We start from the raw sequence: 23,195 nt of genomic DNA, 5'->3' as shown, positions 1-23,195 counted from the left end.
TTACAGTTTTTTCTGAATGCTTAAACCCTAACTGTGATTCCTGTAGCACAATCTCTAAAACTATTCAGACTTATAGCAAAACCACTCACTGAGTTTGCAAAACTAAAAGCACAAAAACTGCTTTGCACTCAGTTTGCAATTTTGTAACACACACTTTGCAAAACTGTAGGCACAATTCACTGCACAACACTCAATTACCAAATTTCCAACACACTCCTAGCAAAAGTATACACATGTATGGCTATCATTAACACTAATTTGCCAACTGTCTGGCACACTTTCACATGTGAAAACTTTTTTAGATAATTAGTTCACTTTGCAATCAGCCTAAGCACTATAATACAGGTAAGCTGTGTGTGCGGAGTACAATGGAGGGAGCAGGAAGAGTGAGAAGTAGAGGAGGCCGAGGAAGAGGACGTGGAGGTGAAGAAGTAGGATGAAGAGGACGACAAGGACAAGGAGGAGCAAGAGGAAGACGAGGAGGGGGGAGAGGAAGGGTAGGAAGAGTAAGAAATAGAATTGCTGATGACATCAGAGCTACAATAGTGGACCATGTAATCAACCGTGGAATGACCCTGAGGGTAGCTGGCCAACGGGTCCAGCCTAACTCGAGCCGCTACACTGTAGCAAGTACCATAAGGACATCTTGAAATGAGAATCGGTTAGTACAGTCACTTCGCACAAAGATTTGTAGCACTGCCATATGCCAATGAGAAACACACCAATACCATTGATGTAAAAATACTGAAATTGTTACTTTACAGAATTGCTAGATGACCAGATGCTGGGGGCAGAGGAAGCATGTTCACTGCAGACCAAGTAACCCATATAGTCATTATGGCGATTGCAAATAATCCTATACTTGGAAATAAACACTTGTGTTTGTTTTGATGTGTTTGAATAAACACCAGTACTTGAAGTTTGGATCCCTCTATGCTTATGGATCTATGACAGAAGTATGAGCTCAAACTGACATAGCCTACCTTGTGCACAGAGAAAGCAAAAGCCAGATGTGTTTTGTATTCATACCATCAGTGTGCAGTTGGCGCATTGTGTGCTTAGTAGATGATGGCTTGTGTGTACTGTTTGATACGGAAACACCATTTTTACGAAGGTGTGAAGAGTTAATCTAGCTGTGTTTGCTTTTGCAAGAGAACTACAATGTTTTGATAATTGGGTGACAGGTTTTCTTATTTGTGTGTAGAGTTTTGCAAAATTAGCCAATAGTTACAACAAATGTGCTTAAGCAATCAGAAAAAACTGTAATCTGTCATGCTTTCAACAATGCAGTAAATTGAGGGGTTCCTTATTATTTCTAATAACCATACAAGCAGTAATATTTGGTCATATTTATCCTCAAGATGTTTAAGCTTTAATATTTTAAACATACAGATACAATCGTGCTTATAGTCTAATTTCACACAAGTCAACCCAGCTGCAGAGTGGATATTCACTTGCATCGTTTTCCCTTATGCACATAGGGTAACACACACACACACACACACACACACGCACACATACACACACACATTTCATTTCTACCTAAGACTACTTTTTCAAACCCCCCACCCCCCTACCTCAATATACCCCACTCATTACTTGGTTTTTCTCAGATGCACAGAATCACAAACATGTGAAAAGATTAGGAACAGTCTCTGCCTTTTTTTCCCTCTCTTTCAGTGAGTTCATAAATATTCAAAACCAGGCTCTGCTTATTGCTTTGCATAATACAAGACTTTATTAAAACTATGGTGCTGCTTAAAAGTATTCCTTGATGATGGTTCACTGGAGGCCATGTTGGGTTTCTCACTCACACACACACACACACACACACACACACACACACACACACACACACACACACACACACACACACACACACACACACACACACTTACCCTTTACCAAAAACTGACCTTAATTCAGATACTTGTAAACCTAGACCTCACTGTCTCCTATTATATTTTGATATTAGAACAGCTACTGTGTGACAAAATGGGTGAGACTCCAGGAGTTGTCTCATTTCCACCATTGAACCATGCTGCTTACTTCTTGATGATATAGAGGAATATTTGCACTGGTGAAAGAAAATGTGCTTCCTTACTGACAACAGCCACATTTTGCACTTACCACACCACTGCATATGTTATAGTATAGTGACAGTTGGTCATTGATTTGGGAGTGACGTTACATTTATCTGAAGCTTGACTGGCACCACTGGCTTAAATTAGTTTCTGACCTATTAGAATAATACCCATAGGATAAAACACTCAAACCATTTGAATGGTGACCTGGTCCAGACCTCTGCACTGGGTTAACTGGGATCTAACAGGTGTCACTGCGATTAAGGTATTCCTTAAAGTATTCCTTCTATCACCAGACTATGTCCACAGTTGAAGTCAGCAGTGCCCCTTTCCCCTCCTGAGTTGCCTGACGGTTTGCCAAAATCACTTAAAGGCAGTCCGAAAGTCTTGTTCCATGACCTCACTGAACTCCTCCCCTTGTCAACTGATTCAACTCACCACCCTGAACTAGTATTTCATATACAAAGTTATATATATACACAAAGGCATACAGTACAACAAAGCCAGACATTTTCTTTCTCTAACCATAACTTAAGATGATGTTAACCCCCTTGGATAAATAAGAACATTTCCATCTGAAACTTACCTACATGGATATACTGTATGTGAGGGATCCGTGGTGCTTAACCATTGTAGACATTTGTGAGGATGGTGTTATACATCTTTTTTGTTAACTGACAGGAAAACAACAGAAAGAAATGAAAAGGAACTTTAATGGTCAACGCTTATTTTACAATTTTCTGGCTGAGTAAATGAAATTAGGAATGAGATATGTTCTTCCAATGTGCCAATTTATCAGCATAGTATAGATATCTGCTTACTTCTTTACTACACTTATCAACCAACATGGCCCCATCCCCCCAAACTTTCCTTGCCTACACAATCAATGCTGATGGTTACAGGGCCAGATTTTAATCAATAATAATACCTAAAAAAAAAAATACAGTTAGCTCTTACACATGTGCCAGTATTCAATTTATCTCCTGATATATTAATTTGTCCTTCTGAATAAATTAAGCTACCTTCTGCTGGAGTGGTAGGCTGGTTTACCCATAAACCTAGTGATAATTATTCAAAAAACATTTAGAAAAATGCCTGATTTAAGTCGCTTATCAAAGAAAATCACATTTCATATTTCTCAATAATTTGCTGTTCCCTCTCACACGTTCATTTAACAGCAAAAATGTTTATCAAAATTAGAGTGGACATTTAAAAGAAAAATCACAAAAGTAAACACAATAATTACTATTTAAATGTTTGCCCCTTAAAAGAATTTAATCCTTGGAGGAAACATCAAGCCTCAAGTTCTTCACAGCAGAATCACCTGAAGGAGGAATGACTGACACCAAGCACAAAAAATAAATAAATGAAAAACAAAAGAACAGACTCAGTCTTATGGCTATTTTTAAACCATCTAACTATAAAAAAAGAAGTGAGATATTGATTAGTATTTTATGTAAATTGTCATGATGTGCAACTCCTGAACTACAAGCATTTGTAACAAATGTTATTATGCTTGCAGTTTCATGTGATCCCAGAGGCTTGTTAAATCCAGATTTAGTACAACTCATCAAAAACCCACATCTTTAAGGGCTAAAGCATAAATATTTGGGTATTACATACCTATCCACAGATTATACAGATGTTTACCAATATATTTTCCTTCTGTGTGGTGACCTGTAACAGGTAGGGAGTGGTGGCAAGCTGATTGTGGCAGCAGTGCATTATGGTACTGTGGGCTCTGTGGTAGCCCAGTTTAACCAGCAGACTGCCATAGTAAAGGCACTCAATCAGCCCCGAGCCACATACACACCTCACTGGGGGAGGAACACAATGAATAATACACACAGGTTAGAGTTGGTGCAAGTGAATGGATGGCATAAATGGACCATAAGTGACAACTGACAAGACGATGCACAAATAGTAAGATACATATACAACTACACAAACACAGATGGGAAAAACCGTATTGGCATTGCACCACTCTTGTAAAGCTGTAATGATTTAAATGCAGAAATAAAGGCACACATTGCAGGATAGACACCCCCAGTGTTGCAGCCAGTGGTATATAGAATAAGTGATGTGTGTAAAGTGTGTAAAGAATGTCAAAAAGAGGGTTCCTCCGACAGCCACTTTTGACAGAGTATCCTATGAATGGCAGAGTCTGTTGCTGTGTTTGCAGAAAAGTTCACAACTGATTAAAGAGGAAAAATATCCAGTCGCAGATTTTGTTCAATGCTCTTGTGGAATGAGCAGAAATTTGGTTCATATCAGCACTTTGGCTTGAGCAGTTAATGAAGCTGTGTGGTATGGGTATAACTTGATCTTTAACGCTTATTTTTGTGCAAAGCCAACAAACTTTCAGAGATTTTTTAAGTTGAATTTGACTGTGGATTATCCAGACACATATAATTTCCATGTTTTGGTGACCACCAAAGACAAAGTTATGGCTCTCTCCCACACTCATTTCAGATGGAGGTGTTTCAAGCCAGCTGGCTAGTTGTGAGACTTGCTTCTAGAAGGACATTGGTGTAAATCTGGTTTCATTACAAATATCCCCAACTTGTTTTTAACATATTAATATCCACTAGAGCAGGGCTGCCCAATCCCAGTCCTCGAGAGCTACTATCCTGCAGCTTTTAGATGCATCCCTACTCCAACACAGCTGAATCAAATGGTTTGATTACCTCTTCAGCATGCCATCATGTTTGGCAAAGGCCTGATAACAAGCCATTCATTTGATTCGGGTGTGTGGGAACAAGGATGCATCTAAAAGCTGCAGGACGGTAGCTCTCGAGGACCGGGATTGGGCACCCCTGCACTAGAGTATTGGTGATTTATCTAGACTTTGGTCTATGGTTGATTTTTTTGCTCAAAGGAAAGGGAAGCTCAGCTGTTGAACATGCTGATGCTGGAGCAGTTCATGGAGGAGCTCCCAGCGGGAACAGTGGAGTAGGTCTGCTTTCAGCCATGGGTCACATGTTGGGGCTGTTGGGGCAGCCACAGCTGGTGGCAGGAAGTCAGTCAATCCCGGCCCTGAGGAGGAGGCCCTGTGGTGTGTCCCCATTGCAGCCGCAGAGCAGTGGTCGCCAACACTTAATGACGCTTCCCCTTCTGCTGTCTCTCCACTGGTCCCAGTGGCTATGGACACTGCACCCCACTCACCGGGAGGATCGTGGCAGGAGTCTTAGAGGTGAGGACGACCAGGACACGTCCGCTGTGTCTGTCCACAGATGGAGGCGAGACAGGTGCCTGTCTGGGGCATTGTTGGAAGCAGGGTGGGTGGAGGTTCGGTGTATGCTTGGGGAAATCCACAAATACAGTGGGGCAAAAAAGTATTTAGTCAGCCACCGATTGTGCAAGTTCCCCCACTTAAAATGATGACAGAGGTCAGTAATTTGCACCAGAGGTACACTTCAACTGTGAGAGACAGAATGTGAAAAAAAAATCCATGAATTCACATGGTAGGATTTGTAAAGAATTTATTCGTAAATTAGGGTGGAAAATAAGTATTTGGTCACCTCAAACATGGAAAATCTCTGGCTCTCACAGACCTGTAACGTCTTCTGTAAGAAGCTTTTCTGTCCCCCACTCGTTACCTGTATGAATGGCACCTGTTTGAACTCATCATCTGTATAAAAGACACCTGTCCACAGCCTCAAACAGTCAGACTCCAAACTCCGCCATGGCCAAGACCAAAGAGCTTTCGAAGGACACCAGGAAAAGTATTGTAGACCTGCACCAGACTGGGAAGAGTGAATCTACAATAGGCAATCAGCTTGGTGTGAAAAAATCAACTGTGGGAGCAATCATCAGAAAATGGAAGACATACAAGACCACTGATAATCTCCCTGGATCTGGGGCTCCACGCAAGATCTCATCCCGTGGGGTCAAAATGATCATGAGAACGGTGAGCAAAGATCCCAGAACCACACGGGGGGACCTGGTGAATGACCTGCAGAGAGCTGGGACCAAAGTAACAAAGGTCACCATCAGTAACACACTACAACGGCAGGGAATCAAATCCCGCAGTGCCAGACGTGTTCCGCTGTTGAAGCCAGTGCATGTCCAGGCCCGTCTGAAGTTTGCCAGAGAACACATGGATGATACAGCAGAGGATTGGGAGAATGTCATGTGGTCAGATGAAACCAAAGTAGAACTTTTTGGTATAAACTCAACTCGTCGTGTTTGGAGGACGAAGAATACTGAGTTGCATCCCAAGAACACCATACCTACTGTGAAGCATGGGGGTGGAAACATCATGCTATGGGGCTGTTTTTCTGCCAAGGGGACAGGACGACTGATCCGTGTTAAGGACAGAATGAATGGGGCCATGTATCGTGAGATTTTGAGCCAAAACCTCCTTCCATCAGTGAGAACTTTGAAGATGAAACGAGGCTGGGTCTTCCAACATGACAATGATCCAAAACACACCGGCCGGGCAACAAAGGAGTGGCTCCGTAAGAAGCATTTGAAAGTCCTGGAGTGGCCTAGCCAGTCTCCAGACTTCAACCCCATAGAAAATCTGTGGCGGGAGTTGAAAGTCCGTGTTGCTCGGCGACAGCCCCAAAACATCACTGCTCTCGAGAAGATCTGCTTGGAGGAATGGGCCAAAATACCAGCTACTGTGTGTGCAAACCTGGTAAAGACCTATAGTAAACGTTTGACCTCTGTTATTGCCAACAAAGGTTATGTTACAAAGTATTGAGTTGTATTTTTGTTATTGACCAAATACTTATTTTCCACCCTAATTTACGAATAAATTCTTTACAAATCCTACCATGTGGATTCATGGATTTTTTTTTTCACATTCTGTCTCTCACAGTTGAAGTGTACCTCTGGTGCAAATTACTGACCTCTGTCATCATTTTACGTGGGGGAACTTGCACAATCGGTGGCTGACTAAATACTTTTTTGCCCCACTGTATCCTATAGTGCAGCTGCAAATTAAATACAAGTCTTCAGACTGAAGAAGTCATCCAAGTGACTTCACTTCGACGAAACGTTTCTCCACTGAAAACGCTATGTCCAGACGAACAGGATCAACCTTTTGGGATTTACTTACCTGGGTGATTGAGCATGGATCAAGACAAATCGGTTTAATGTTTGAAGGCTCGCAGTACTAACAGATTTCCTCCTATGCCTTAAACCACGGGTGTCAAACTCCAGGCCTCAAGGGCCGGTGTCCTGCAGGTTTTAGATGTGTCTGTGATCCAACACAGCTGATTTAAATGACTAAATTACCTCCTCAACGTGTCTTGCAGTTCTCCAAAAGCCTGATAATGAACTAATCATTTGATTCAGGTTTGTTGACCCAGGGTGTTATCTAAAATCTGCTGAACACCGGCCCTCGAGGCCCGGAGTTCGACACCCCTGCCTTAAACCAAAAGTAACGAGCCTGTTTTGGAAATGTGAGGAGTAGAAAGTACAGATACTTGTTTAAAAATGTAGGGAGTAAAAGTAAAAAGTTGTCAGAAAGTAAAATACTTAAGTAAAGTAGAGAAAATGTAGAGCGTAGGCTAGGCCCAATGGCTCCCGCCCTAGGTCGGGCGATGGGGGTGTGTGGCTAGTTAGGTTAACCCTGTTAACTGTTCTCAATCACCTGGTCTGGAGAGAGAGTCGGCTGAAAAGCCTTCCACTGACTGTGTTGGAAATTGTTTGCAAAAAAAGACATTAACGTGTGAGAAAAACTGTCTGTCGGTCTGGGTCCTTGCTACACATACATGTAACATACATAGGTTAATTGGTGATTTTAGCCTGGCTGTAGGTATACAGTATATGTTAGTGTCACCTCAACTTTGTACATTTTTTGATATCTATAAAACAGCCTCACAGAGATACTAGCTGTAGACTGCAGGCTTGTTTCCAGACCACTTATTGTTATTCACATAAGCTGCTGCCAACTTGATGACTCTGTTGCCACATTTAGCAGATTTGAGACATTGTAAGTAAGTTTTGACAAATAACCACAGGGAACATCGTTAATGTGCTCAGTCTTCGAGCATTTGGTGACAAATTGGAAAGGCTGATGCTGCTGCATGTAGATGTGCACAGCTTTCTTAACAAATCTATAGAGGTCTCAATGCAGCATTTCCTGTAAACAGTAAATCTTTATTTCTGCTTAAAGAGATTTTTAGCATACGGACAGTATTATATGCAAATTAGCATATAATGTCTTTTGGCTTCTTTTGGCAAGTTTTTTTCAGCAGCCAAAAGCTAGTCTCAACGGGAGCGAGCTGGCACCACCTGGTCAGGGAGTTGTTCAGGGCAGACATGATGGCGAGTGTTTCAGATTACAAAGCCAAAGAAAAAAAGCTGTTTCTTTGTTGATGACAGCAACAGATTTCCTCAGATAAATCCATCCCATATTGTTTTTCAGCTAAGTCTCAGCGAGGCTGGGTGAACTGGCTCAGTTTTAAAGGAGTCAATAATTACTGAAAAACACACAGATGATGCCTGCAGTGAAGCTCCAGCAGCACCAAGTCCAAATGTTGGCAAAGCGTCTGGATGACACCACCTCATAATGTCTGATTAATGCACTGGCAAGATGGGCGAATAGAGATTTACCTGCCTAATCAGTTTCTGCTCTGCTCTTTTTTCCCATGAATTTGGTTAATTGAACAGAAAGGCTTCTGTCGTAAATTCTGTACCCTTATTACTTATGAGGCTTATCAGCAAACTCAATGAGGGCAACAAAGGCTAAGTTGTAATTAGGATAAGGGAGTGTTTCAATTTTAAAATCACAATTGCTTATTTATGCCTTTTTAAGGCATAAATAAGCAATTGCCCTTCTACTGTCTATCCATATATTCATGTATTGGCCTTCTACTGTCTATCCATATATTCATGTATTTATTCACATAATGGAAAGTAAATTAAAAACCTCAGGTACCACCCCAAACACAAACATGTTGAACACAAAGCTGTGATTAAACTCGAGATGTTGCATTGTAACTCTTGTCTGCTGTGTCTTCTACCCCCTCCCCTTATGTTTATCCTGCTGGGTGACAGTTTTCCACCACTTTGCAGCTCTTTGATGTTTTTTGATTCCTGCTGTTAAGTGTTCTGATTATGTTTTTATGCCTGTATGCTGGGCTTTTGAAAGGCTGCATGCTATTCTGAACAAAAGGCCCATAGCTTGAGTAACAAAGGGACTACAGTGACATTGATATGAGTGAGCGGACAGCTGCTGATGTATAAGGATGCATCACTGATATGAATGAGGACTGTTGGACAACATTTCCACACAGTTCACAGAAGGCCAACTCCCAGTAAGAAAAGCTCAGGTGTTTACATGAGCTCTGTTCTACTCAAGTGTCCCAGTGTGCCATTAAGCGTGGCAGTCTCTCAGCTTTTACAGTACCCAAACACAGAAACTGAAGTGGCTAAACAACATTGCGCTTTTATTCATGTTGTTATTTGTACCCCTTCTATTTATATTGCCATTTTCTATCTGAGACCAGAAGATTACACGTTTGAAGTAAATTTAGACATAAAATCTTAAGTAAACAGCTTCACTTTTCACAACTTCATTGGTTACCAAATTGCTCACTGAGCAGAAAAAAAATGTGCAAACAACCACATTTTGCAGACAGACTTGCTGGATCAAAGATTTCCTTCATACTCTGTCAAACAGACTAAATATTTAACTAATCTACTGCAAACATTAATCTCCTCTTTTCAAACAAAAAAACCTTTTGTCCAGTCGAATACTGAAACAAATAAATGCATTTAATTTGTGACATAATATCGTATACAGTATTTTAAGGAACTCAGGTTTTGTTTGAAAATGATTTCTGTAATTTAAGCTGCATTAGGCATAAATTTGAAAAAGGGCAAAAAACATTACTGACTGCACTCATCCTGCTCTTCCCTCACATACCCAAGCATAGGCCCATATATACACATTTCATATGCACTCTAAATAGCTGAAAGTACAGTGCATGTGCTTAACACATAATCAAAATCCTGCTTTACTGTGTTAAAGTTCTCTGTTGACTCTCTTCACCTTAGTACCGTTATACCTCATCTGATCTCATCGGAAAAGATCCACATTTTTTCAAAGGCCAGAGGAGGTGCAATGGTTTAGCTCCCAAATCACTTCAATTACAAAATGCTGAAGGGTTAAGTGTATAATGCGGTCAAAGGCAGGAGGGTGTCCTGTTTAATGGTCTCAGAACCGCGTGTCTGCGTTTTTGCAGAAGATGTGGTCCTGCTGGTTCCACTGAATAATAATCCAGTTCACATTGGAGCAATTTTCAGTTAAGTGTGGTGGGACGTCAAAGAGAATTAGCACCTCCAAGTTATAGGAAATGGTTCTCAACTGCCATGTCTGCAGTGGTACCAGTGGCATGTAAAGAACAGCAGAAGAAAAGCTGTCGGTTTACTGATAGATCACCAGTCCTACCATCCACGGCCATGGACTGAGAGAAGTGACCAAAATAATGAATTGTGCATATAATTGGCAGAAATCCACCTGAGGAGCTCAGACATTCTTAGAGTAGATCCACTGCTCCTCTCCACCGAAAGCAGCCAGTTAAGGAAGATCACATTAGGATGTCTTTAAGTTGAAGATTATCATTTTACTTTATCTGAATTCCCTCATCATTTAATAATTTACTGATGAATTTGAATTCAGTAACTTGATATGGATCTGTTTGTTGGTATGTACTGCATTTTAAAAAAGAGTCAGGGAAAGAGAGTTTACTGTCATGGTTCTGGGTCCTTTTGACCCAGCATTTTGAGTTTCTTGGGTTTTTATGACAATTTGTGTTATGATTTATTATTTAAGGTTCACATAGGTAATCCTGAGTTTATTCTATGTTAGAGTTTGTACTTTTAGGCTCCCCTTGTGTCTTTCCCCTCTGTGCCTCTCCTTGTGTTTATATGAGTTCTCGTGCCTCGTTTCCCCTCCTTGTGTTTTATTCCATCATGTTTATCTCCTCTCCTCCTCCTCTCCTGCGTCATGTTACTCCATTTCCTGTTTTATTGTGAAAGTCTCGTGTTTTCGTGTTCGATGTGCCTCGATTGTGGCGTGATGTTAATTCGTGTCAGCTGTGTGTCCCGTGTGTTCTCACGTCCCTCGTTATCCTTCTGTGTATTTATGTCAGCGTCTCCCTCGGTCCTTTGTTGCAATCTCCCTCATGGTTGTGCGGTTCCTTGTGTGTTAATGTGTCATTGTATTGTGTCAGTGTAGTTTATATGATTTTTCCCCCCCCAATCTTCAGCAAATAAAGCTGTTTTGATTTCTCGTTCCGCCTACGAGTCTGCGTTTGAGACCTGCCTGCTGCGCAAAGCCGAATCATGACAGTCTACATCAAACCTAATGATTTCCAGTCACCTTCTCAGTAAGTAACACAGCTTCTACATTTAAATTTGATCTTTGAGCTTGAGTGTATGAATGTGAGAGTGAATGAATAGTGGAATTGTAAAGTGCTTTGAGGGGTCCCGAAAAGCACTATATAAATGCAATCCATTATTATTATCATTATAAAGTATTTACATATGTGCTTTAAAACTACTCTACCATTATTTATAGTACATATTTTGTTGCAGCACAGTGGCACGGTGGTTAGCACTTTTGCCGCACAGCAAGAAGGTCCTGAGTTCAATTCCAACATCAGGCCGGGGTCTTTCTGTGTGGAGTTTGCATGTTCTCCCCGTGTTTGCATGGGCTCCCTCCGGGTACTCCGGCTTCCTCCCACCGTCCAAAGACATGCAGCTTGTGGGGATAGGTTAATTGGATAATCCAAATTGCCACTAGGTGTGAATGTGCGAGTGAATGTGAGTGGGAATGGTTGTCTTTCCTGGTGTGTTGGCCCTGCGACAGACTGGTGACCTGTCCAGAGTGTACCCCCCCCCCTCCCCTTCGCCCTATGACAGCTGGGATAGGCTCCAGTGCCCCCCGTGACCCTGAAAAGGATAAGCGGAAGCGACTGGATGGATGGATATTTTGTTGCTTGCTTCTTGTATTTTTGTTTTTTTTATGTTGCTTTTTACATTTAATAAGAAGACTTTGATAGACTTCTGTTTGTTTTTCTTCTAAATGTTGAACTTGAGATTCTGCAGACAATGAAACCGCAAAGAGTGGGTCACTGTGCCATGCCCTGGGGTCAGTGCACCCGCCCGCACACACAGATTTTCCCACTCAGTGCTGTAATAATTAAAGAATCCGCTGGAAAATCTGATGTTCTTTTTCTGTCTTCAGGTCCCAAACAACTCCAAGTTAGAGGTTAATGGAGTCTAAATAACGTGTAATGTATGAACAAAGACATGAGCACATGCATGTTCCCCGAGGTCTGTGTGTTACAGGGAACAGTACTATTATTGAGAAGTAAGAGCAGAACAAACATCAGAAAAAGCAAAGATACATGGACATTTGGGGAGGGCGTTAGAGTTCAAAGGCAATTTTTTTTATATTTCTTAGTACATAAAGCGAACAAGAAAAGCCATTTTCCCTATTCAGTGTATCCTGTGGCTGCCTCAGGGTAGAGACACACAAACGCACTAAGGCTCAAACTCATTACATGAAGCAATGTCCTCACACAAATACAGAAACTTAGTTTGGCATTTAAAGAAAAAGCTGTCCTGAGCATTCAAGCATATCTGCATCAAGAATAAACAAACTGGTAACTAAAAATTCCCCCTTTACACAACAGTTTCAACAGTCCAGAATGCTACAAGATAATTACTGAGCCCACTGGTTTAACAGATGTTCCCATTGTTCTTGCACTGTGAAAACTGGGGAAACCACAGCAGAGCTTGAGAAGCTATAGACCTTTTATTCAGTCCTCTAGGTGATATGCTTTGCCATATAGGTTTTTTGTTGTTGTTTTTGTTATTTTTAACCATGGTGGATGAGTTTGGTTTTTTTGGTTGAATTCATAAATTCTTTTATTTGGGCAGCTGGCTCATTAGTGTGGTTTTTCTTCAGTAGGCTACATTAACTTTCTGTGAAAAACCATTTGCATTAACTGTATTTGTTTGGATCTAATGTTCTTCATGTGCCTTTTTACTACACCGTGGCATACAACATTTCCTGTGGTCTAAAGTCCAGAACAAAAAAGACGTGTGAAGGATTAAAGTCTGTGTTCAAGTGTCTATGGATGTATTTTCTGTGTTGAGAGCTTTTCATTGGTTCATTATCACCTCTGTGTTGCAAACTGAAACACTGGCCACATTATTTTGATATTCCTCTGTGCTGCACTGCACTTTTATTTTGCTTTGATCTGTCTTTAACCCTCATGTATTTTAGTCTCCATTACCTGCTCTGAAGCAGTTGTGTTTGGCTAGGCACTACTGCTGAACTCACTGTGTACCATAAATTCCATTTTCAGTGAAATGAAATGCACTGAATACACAATATACATGAACATAATTTTGAGATTAACCAGTCATTTTGATTTTTCGCTGCAGGACATGAAACCTTACTAAAGGCTCCACTCCAACAAATACAGCATGCCTGGTGACAAATCTGAATTCTGGGGAGAAAAACTGGATCAACATTTGGTAAGTAGACGGGTTTAAGTAAACGACTATAATGTAGGTGCCTTATTGCAATTTTGTAATAGTGTGAAAGTATTAAATTGATTTTGGACTTGAGGCTTGCTGTGTAACAGCCAACAATAAGAATTACTCATTTAAAAAGGAAATCTGAGTATCTGGCTATGATTAAAAGCAGGAGCACAAGAATTTAAATGGCTAAATATGTAAATTATATTAGCATCTGAATTTGTGTCTGAGGGACAACAACAGGGAAAGTGAGGACAAAGAGGAGAAGAACCCAAGACCTCTGAAAATACAGAGACGTAAGGAGGTCATAAGTTAAAAGAGTGAGAAGTAAAGTGCCTACAAGCATCTGTATTTAAGATAACATCGCGTTGCCCTTTCACAATATTGCAGATTGAAAGATGCCACGTACAGATTGCATTTAAATGTGATGCGAAAGGGCCAATTATCCATATGTGACAATTTAGCTGTAAGACCCATTTAATGATTTCCATTTACATAGTCCTATAAAAGATTCTAAAGGATGTGTGGATTGTATCAGTCTGGCTTTGAGAACAGGTTGGTTATAGAGGCGAGTTGTGACACTCTGTTTGAAAGACAGTGTAAAAAAAATAAAATAATAATAATAATAAATTAAACAATCCTGCAATAATATGAGACTCAAGCAATCGGTACATTTCTCTATGTCATGAAATTTTGATGTTTAGAAAACTCTTGGTAAAAGTCATTAAAAGACCACGGCAGATTTAAATCACATTTAAATTGGATCAATCTAAAAAAGACTGAAAAGCATTACCAACCTGAAAAAATTCTAACTTTTGGTAAAATTATTCAAATGTAACACTGTTATTACTGAATTCCTTTTTTCCTGTAGCATTTTCTTTTTTGTGAGTGTAAATGGCTCTACTTCCCTTGGTAATTAGGTTTCTGATGGCATTTTTAATTTTTTTTACCTGCTTTATTTCTACCAAATAAACAAATATTCACAAAATATTTTTAATAATTAACACTCTCTAACTCAGTTTTACTCTTTGGTGGTACCTCGTTGCTTGTTTGTCATTATTGAGTTGTCTATATTTTTATCTGAAGTAAGCAGAGGTGTTTCATCACAGCATGCTTGGGGTGCATGGTTACATCATCAGTCAAAGAGCTTTTATAATTGAATTCAGCCTTGGGGCCCGGCTTTACCAAGGGTGTGATTTTGTGTTTATTTAAAACCTTTGAGACTCTTGGCAGTTACCTGAGCTGTTTGCATGTTTGTTCTTGTACTAACATTAATCTGTGTTGCTTGCAAGAGATCCAGGATGGGCAGAATTGTACAAAGAGGTTTCATTTCTTCTTTCTGTTGTTGATTTGGTGGCAACATCATTCCATTTGCACCTTTTTCTTTTCACAGAGCAGACAAAGACGGCAGTGATCAGCTGAATATCATATTCAGGTTACTTACAAATTCCAGCAGTAGCTCAGATAAGCTTTGCCGGGAGCCTTGTGAACTCATATATTCTTCACATTGTTAACTTGTGCATGTTATAAGTCATGTAAGAGACTGCTAATGTGTAATACTACAGCCTCTAAACTGCCAGCAGGCATTGCAGTGCAAAACCCTAATGTACACATGTGCACAACTGTGTTTTTATCAAATGAAAGAAAAGAGTCACACATGTGCAGTGACTTACTCTAAACCTTGAACCATGTCACAACCAAATGCTATTTTAAATTATGGTGACCTCAAAGAGAAACCACTTTCCTCAAAATGACTCCGCAAACAGATTTCTGCTTAACGCAGACATGTCTTGGTATGCCTGGCTAACCAGGTTAAGACACACAATAGGATGTATCTTATGGCCATTTCTTTTTAAATCATGCTTGCTTCCCTTTTTGGAGCAGATAACCCCATTACCCCCAACCCGAGCAGCTCTGACCCACTTAACTGCTTTCTGTGTAAAGTAAAGGGGGCAGTGAGGCGTGGCTATGCAGCCTACTCTAAGTGATGTAGGGTGGGTGGGGCTGGGAAGTAAAATAGGTCTCTAGAATGCTTAAAAATAATGTGGTTGAAGGTATTTATTTTGGCAAAATTAGTTATTGTGTAACAGTTTCATTTCAACTCAATTTTTTTCTCTTTTCAGATCCACTTGATGACAAAGTGGACATTGAAATAAATAATATATATATTAAAAAAAGGAAACTATGAGCTTTTTGACTGCATGAATATTTTACTTGAAGTTCATTCTTATCTTACGAGACATTATTCTTGCACTTCATCAGCATCAGATTCACTCTAAACAGATTAGCGCTTGTGTCTACATCCAGAATTTGTAGTTTTCCACATAACTGTCTATATCGGTTCAGTGAATTGTGATATACTGCTTGGTTATATTTATTTATTGGTGGAATAAATATGTATATAATAGTGTACTGCCATCATACACAAGTACAGGTGATCTGTTTAACAGTATATGGTACACAAACCTGTGTGATAGGGACATATATTTGAGTAAATCTTCAAACCCAGGTTGATCCTAAAACCCAGAGTTATGAGGTACTGTTGGGGTAGAACAGAACGCGTTAGGACAACTTGCATTAGAATCTGCCTCGATTTAAGGAGTTAAATCTTTTGGCTGCTTAACAGAATGCAGCTTGTTGATTCTAGTCCAGGCAGTACATTAACAGCACCCAGTGTGATGCTGACTGTAATTTATCACCTGAGTCACAGTAGGCTAGCCTATATTAACTCCAAGGCATAATATTTGTTAAAATACAACTGTAAGCTTTTGTCAGGGAATGTATTATTTATTTAATGCTTTATTTTAAAAATATGTGGCATAAAATGGGGAAATCAGATGAATCTGAATTCTTTTCTTTCCATGGACTAAATGGGTATAGTAGCAGTTTGTACAAAACCATTGGAACAAACTATTGCTAATCACTGTTCAAAAACCTGGATCATTATAAGATTGTGAACTATGAATATGGCTTAAGTGATATATCAAACAGTAAGACATTTTACTTCAAGAAGTATCACTAGAAGTGTTTAAAAACCAGCCGCAGAACTGAATGTGCAAGCTTTACTGCTTTTGTTATGAAGTAATTTGAAGATCATCGCTAATAACTTCCACAGTCTTGGGTGTTTTTGATCTAGATCAAGTTTTACCTGCTTTGAAATGACAGTTTTGGAGGATGGTGAAGTTGTTAATTCAAACAAAATAGAAGGATGGAAGAAATACACAACAAAAGAATATACATTTGCATGTATATGAGGCTCCTATTTGAGTTGGATGTCCTCTCTTTTCCTTCAGTCACGATGACTGTTGAGTATAGGAGGAGTATAGGAGCTAGTGTCATAGTTCTTATGATAGTGGACGTGATAGTACCAGAAGTTTGAGATTCTACTCCTGCAGAGGGACACAGATTGAGTACCCTCCAGAGGAACTGGATAACAAGAGAAATCCAATCTATGATAAATGGGATTGTTGGAAAAGTTCATGTTAAGGTCTGAGGGGCAGTGCAAATGAGTAAAGTGGGGGGAAGAAGGAGAGAAAGAGGAGAGGTGAAAAATATCATCATAGTCTATTAAAGAAAAATGTGAAACAGAGAAAAAAGTCAAGATGGATCAGAGATGTGCAGCAAAGGACAAAAAGGAGGCAGGGGGTAGTAGGAAGGAGTCTGGGGCTTAAGGCTTATACTGGGGGATTTATGATCTCTGGTTGTGAGGCGGACACATCGCCATCTCTTCCACTATAATTTCATTACAATTCACAGGGGAGAGTTTCAGATTCCCAAGGTAGAGATGCCATTTCTCAGGACTCCACTGATGCATTCAAGTGTTTCAGTGGGGTGTTCTGAAATTACATCAGAACTTGACTCCTATATCAGTAGAAGTGTCCTGAAATAAGAAAATAATAGTACATTGAGGTGAGAAACACCTCTACTTTGTGTAGTATGCACTGAACGCCTTTTCCCCCAGTATTTGTGTTCTACTGCAACAAAGTTGTCCAAAACTGTTATCCTCTTGCTATTTCTGAAATGGAGAGCTTTCAAAAACTGAGGTACACTAAGTGATTATTATCATTGCCTTATTTTCTGTTGCCATTTCTATTTGTCATTCCTGTTTAAATTTGAAACCGCTCACCTTGTTTTATTTCATTCAGCTGTGCCTTATGTCTTTTTCTTCCTGCCAGCTTTCTCCATCCCCTCTCATCAATAATGCAAGCAGTATATCAGAATATTTACTCCTTTTTCGGTTCACTGATAGACAGTCATGGTTGTCATTTGTTTGCTTTTCTTTGGGGCAGATGGGGAATTTGTCATTTTGCCTACCACTGTTCTGTATTATTTTTCACTTTGAGTGATAAACAAAGTAAGACCTAAAGCTACTACATTAAAGATTTGGATTTTAGACTTCAGATCCTATTTTATTTTACTTACCTACTGAGCGTTGCAGCAGTTACTTCTCAGCAATAATCATCAAGCAATTTAACACCAAGAAGGAACATGTTTTATAATGATTTTTTTGTTTTTAAATATATATAGATATATAAATATATATTTCAATTTAGGCTTTACAACATAATCATATGAGGCCTAAATATGCAAATCAAGTTCTGAGTATAAAATTTATATCACACTGCTTTAGCTGGAGAAGCAAGTTATTTATGGATGCTGGAGTTCTAGTATTACTGATCCTGTTCATTTTCTCTGTAGTCATGTTTATGGCTGATTCAACACAAACCCTGTCTATATCTACTTGTTAGCTCATTGTTGTGGCATCCTTATCCATTTTCAGTGTTCCCAAACAAAGTACATGAAGAAGACAAGACGTATATGAATAGTGTAAACTCAAAACTGCAGTTGCCTAGAGAGAGTACCAGGCAGTTTTATTGCCTTCTGTCAATTAAAAAAAAAATGAACAATGCACAACACACAAAAGAAGAAATTCTGAATTTTGTGACAAAAGTTCCCGAAGAACTACCTTGTAGGATATCTTTTTAGTGCAAAAAATAATGTGCCCTTAGTATGGACATTAGATGTTTTTGTACAGTGTGTCACAAATGTAGGACAATTATTTAAGGAATACCTCCAAAAAAAAATCTGGAATTTATGATTTTTGTAGAACCTCATTCTTATTCTGTTTTCCTTTCTGCTCTGCTTTTCACACCACTCCTTATCTCTCTCCTTATTTTGACTAACATCTTAACTTCTTTGCTTTGCTCTGGCTATTCTCTCTGCTCCTCATAACTCTCTGATTTGCTGCAGTTTGCGATGTTTGAGCGCCTGGTCACGCCTTAGTCCTTACCATTTGTTTCTAATCATCATTTTTCTGTTTTCTTCACACATTTTCTGGAAAACTGATGTTGCAGATTACTGATTGGAAACAATAAGTGACTCAGCGGCTGAGCGATTGTAGTATAATCTATTGAGATGCTGTCCCGTCAACAAGTTAAAAGTGTAAACAAGAATCAATAGCCAGGAACTGTGGGGTGGTGTTTGGGCAATATGACCATGAAACATTTAAGCTAAGGCTATACTTTCAGTTTTCGACTGTTTAGAAAACCATTAATGGTCATCATATGAGAAACATGAATGTCCAAATATTTAATAACAGTATTTGTTGCGATATTTCAGTTTAAACTAAAATGGTGGAATAGCCATCAGCAAACTCATCGTAATCACGTATCATCATGTTTTCCAAAGTATGGCATGTACATCACACAGATGTCATTCTCCATAAGTTTAATCTCATGTAGCATAGCCTACGAGAGGAACCAGAATGAAACCTGAACATGTTCTTGTAAGAATAAATGTATGAAAGGAAAATAAGGCTGTACCTCTTAGTTACATCAGTGAAATAAACTTACATAAAAATGCACTTTTAAATTATTGTTTGTTAGGTAAAACTGGTCACAATTTTGGTTCTTTGTGTTAAGACTGGTAACAAAATGCTAAAAGGCAATGAGAATGTCATGTATTAGTTTATAAATCAAAGTGTTCAAATATTAAAACATAGAGGGATACAGCATTTAGTTCTGTATGAGTCTTACAAAGAAGCACAGACATCCAACTCTGTACTCACACACAGGCCTCAAAGCCCAGATCAAATCAGGTCTACATTTTCTCATCATTTTAATAAGCCTCTCAAAAATACACTTTAGATTGCTCCAATCATACTGGAAAACTACAAATAAAGCTTGAATAATTTTGTGGCTGTGAGGAGTAAGGTTTACACTTTGCAAATGAGTAGCTTCTGATGCTATACCAGCCAGAATCATAGGGTATATTGTAGCAAGTACTTCAGAGGATCCATGATATGTACAGAATTATATATGAATGTTCTTAAAGTGTGAAGCAGAAGCCTTCCTGGAAGTAAAGTTGGCAAGAGACTTCCTTGGCATGTGTTTGTTTAAGCTAAATGGCATATTACCAACACATAACTAGCTGAACAGTTTGAACCTATATACATACTGCATCCTGAAAGTTGCTAAGGACTGAAAGGATGGGGTGGCTGGGTGAGAGAAGGATGCACACCAGAAGTCTCTTGATGTGCTGTATGCTAAAATCTCTCCATGCACTTATCTCACATCAAGCAAATGCAAATGACCAGGCTTGGATGGCATAAACACAGACATCCACACACTGAGGGGCACATGTCCTTAAAACAGTCATGAACACAAAGAGACGGCAATGTTCCAGGTGGAAGCATTGAGTGAGCCTTCATATTGTCCTAGGAGCTGCAGCCATCTTCCCTTCCTGGCTTCAGATATAGAGAAGAAGAAAGAAAAAGGCTAGCCAAGAGAGAGGGGGGAAAAATTAGTCTGAACTTGAGTTCTGTCACTGAGGATGTCCTTTCACTCTGCCTTGCTCTTCTTTCTCATTTTCAAGGCAGATGAACCTGGGACTACCTGCCTGAAATGCTAGGTTTACTTCTGTTGGCTAATTTAAAGACACATCCTGCAACTTCTCCTCTCCCCTGTATTTTGTTTCAGAAATGTCCCATTCTTCAGAGTCTGCAATCATCACTGTGGAATGCACAGACAGACATGCTGCTGGAATCAACTGAGGCACTAATAAGGGTTAAATATCCATATACTTAGAACATAATATGAAAAAGCACTTTAATGGCATATACAACTTGAATTCTAAAATAATGTCTTTTAATAACATGTGCTGTCTTTATATATGAAGCCTCATCTATCTTATTCCTTTTTGTCATAGAGCTCCATCGTTGTCTAAAAAAGCATTAAAAACACATTAATGAGCAACATTATTCCACTGGGAGACACATTTATGCAGCAGAATATACAAAGCACCAAAAACAGCCCCAGTGCAGGCTTTACTCCCATTTATCATCTCAGAAAAATGCACTGATGAACCTGTAATAAAGTCAAGCTAAGATAAAAGTATATATCCATGAGCAATTTTTAAACTTGAACATCTTCAGTGGGAAGTTCCAGTTTGAGGTTATTATGAACTGAGACCCGAACGTGGTTTTGTTTTTCGTGGTGTTTAAATCAATGAAACAGATCGATAATAATGAATGTACTCGGGTTTTGTGATGGGCTTTCAACTGGTAGCACACTAAGATCAGCATCAAGTAGCTACAATCAATTTTGTTTTTATTATACCAACATATTCATTGTAAAAACAATGTGGCAATAAGAATTATCACCCCAATCTGCAGCTCACCTCAGGTTTATGGAGCTTCACAGGGAGTTTCTGCTCATTATTTAGCTGTCAGTCTGCAACTTCACTGTTTTGGTTAACCCTCAGCCCTCAGTCATTTTTTTTCTGACTGCAGCTTGTATCAATGCATTCTCAGGCAGTTACTTAGACAAGCCTATGCTGACTGATGCCAAACAATCTGAACAAAAAGAAAATGTATTAGCTGTCAGTTTCTAATGACAACTCTCGACCTGCTCCTAATTACTCTATCAAGGCCTAATAAGTAACTTGGTGAGAATATAATATTTAAAGAAAAGATTGGTGGTTTTTGCTCTGTTTCTGTCTAGTCTTGTAATATTTTTGATATTATGTCTTTCTGCAGCTTATTCTGTTCTGTCAAAACTATTTTGTATACACGACATTTCACTAATGAACATTTTTGCTGTAATTCTCATATTTTTCTGAGATTATCACGGCTTTATCTTATTTCTTATGGAGTACCTAATTAAAGGCTGTGTTTATGGTAAACCTCTGCATTTTCTTCACATGAACAAGTTAACTGAACCAGATAATGACCTACTTTCTGATTGCACTTATCCAAGACTGCAACTCAAAAGGAGTAAGACTAAGGGCTTCATTTTTTGCAGAGAGCTTTTGGAATACTTTAAGAACACTATTACCAAAGATGAACAAACATGAGACTTGCCACCAGTGTTGGTCAAGTTACTTGAAAAAAGTAATCAGTAACTAATTACTGATTACTTCCCCCAAAAAGTAATGCCATTACTTTACTGATCACTTATTTTCAAAAGTAATTAGTAACTTAGTTACTTTTTAAAAACATGATTTACAACCTGAATAGGCGATACAGTGATAGATCTTTCAGCCCAATTCTACTTTTTCTGCATAATCAATCATATAAAATGTAATCAAATGAAAAAGTTTCTTTTTAAAACTTGTTTTATTAGTTTGAATTTTTTAATTTTATGCATCAAGCAAAAATTAAATTATATGCAACATTCTCTAACTGGAAGAAATTTGTTTAACATTTAAACCTATTTTCTGCACCTTCCAGCATGTAAAATAAAATAGTTTTGTCTTAGTCTTAGTTTTGTCTCCATACGTCATCCATCCGTGCTTGGTGCCAAGGCTGAGATAAACGAGGAGTTATCTCATAAAGAGGAACAAACAGTACTCCAAGAACAGACAAAGCCCAGCAGAAACCTTGAGGAGGAGCTCCATTTGCCCCCACCCGGGAAGAGCCTCAGAAAGGAGAGACATCCATGGCATCTGAGGAAGAGCCTCAGAAAGGAGAGACATCTAAGGCAAGAAGAGGGGTCCCTATTTGCCTCCAACTCTCTCAACAACACCAACGACCAGGACAAGGGACCACGACCTTCCCCAGTCCCCCAAACCCCTGACAGGCCATCACCCTCCTCCCCCTCCCTTTCTCCCTCCTCCCCACACCTGAAATTCACTGAGGAGATGATGGAGCGGGTCAATGCTGGGCTCAGATCTACCCCCCGTCCCAATCCCTTTTTGTCCCCCATAAACCCCCCACCAGAGCGGCCAAAGGTTCGCCATCGAGCCCCACCCTCAACAGAGCAATCGAAGTCACATTGCCCAGCCTCGCCCCCCTTAGTTCCTCTTCATGCCCTGTCTCCGCAGTCTGATGCGTGATGTGTGAAGGGTCCGGGCTGTGAGGATTATGGCAGTGATGACTTTTCCCAGGAGAAGCTGGGACCCTGTTTACTAGAAGGTTTTAAAATTTCTGTACTTTTAGGTGACAGGAGACATGTGGCCTGGTCAAAACACAGAGAGCTGCACTCTAAAAGATCTTTAAACATAGTAAACATACCTTGTGTGCCACAGACTGCTCCCAAACACGAGGGGACAAGTAATGCCTCTAAAACACTTAAGTTGGCTTTATTAAACATTAGATCTCTA

Source organism: Rhamphochromis longiceps, linkage group LG23, assembly GCF_057381845.1.
Source record: "Rhamphochromis longiceps isolate RC_006_pf linkage group LG23, R_longiceps_female_GT1.1, whole genome shotgun sequence".
In the NCBI taxonomy this organism is placed as follows: domain Eukaryota; kingdom Metazoa; phylum Chordata; class Actinopteri; order Cichliformes; family Cichlidae; genus Rhamphochromis; species Rhamphochromis longiceps.
The sequence above is the reverse complement of the archived record's forward strand: the minus strand, read 5'-3'. Positions refer to the sequence as shown.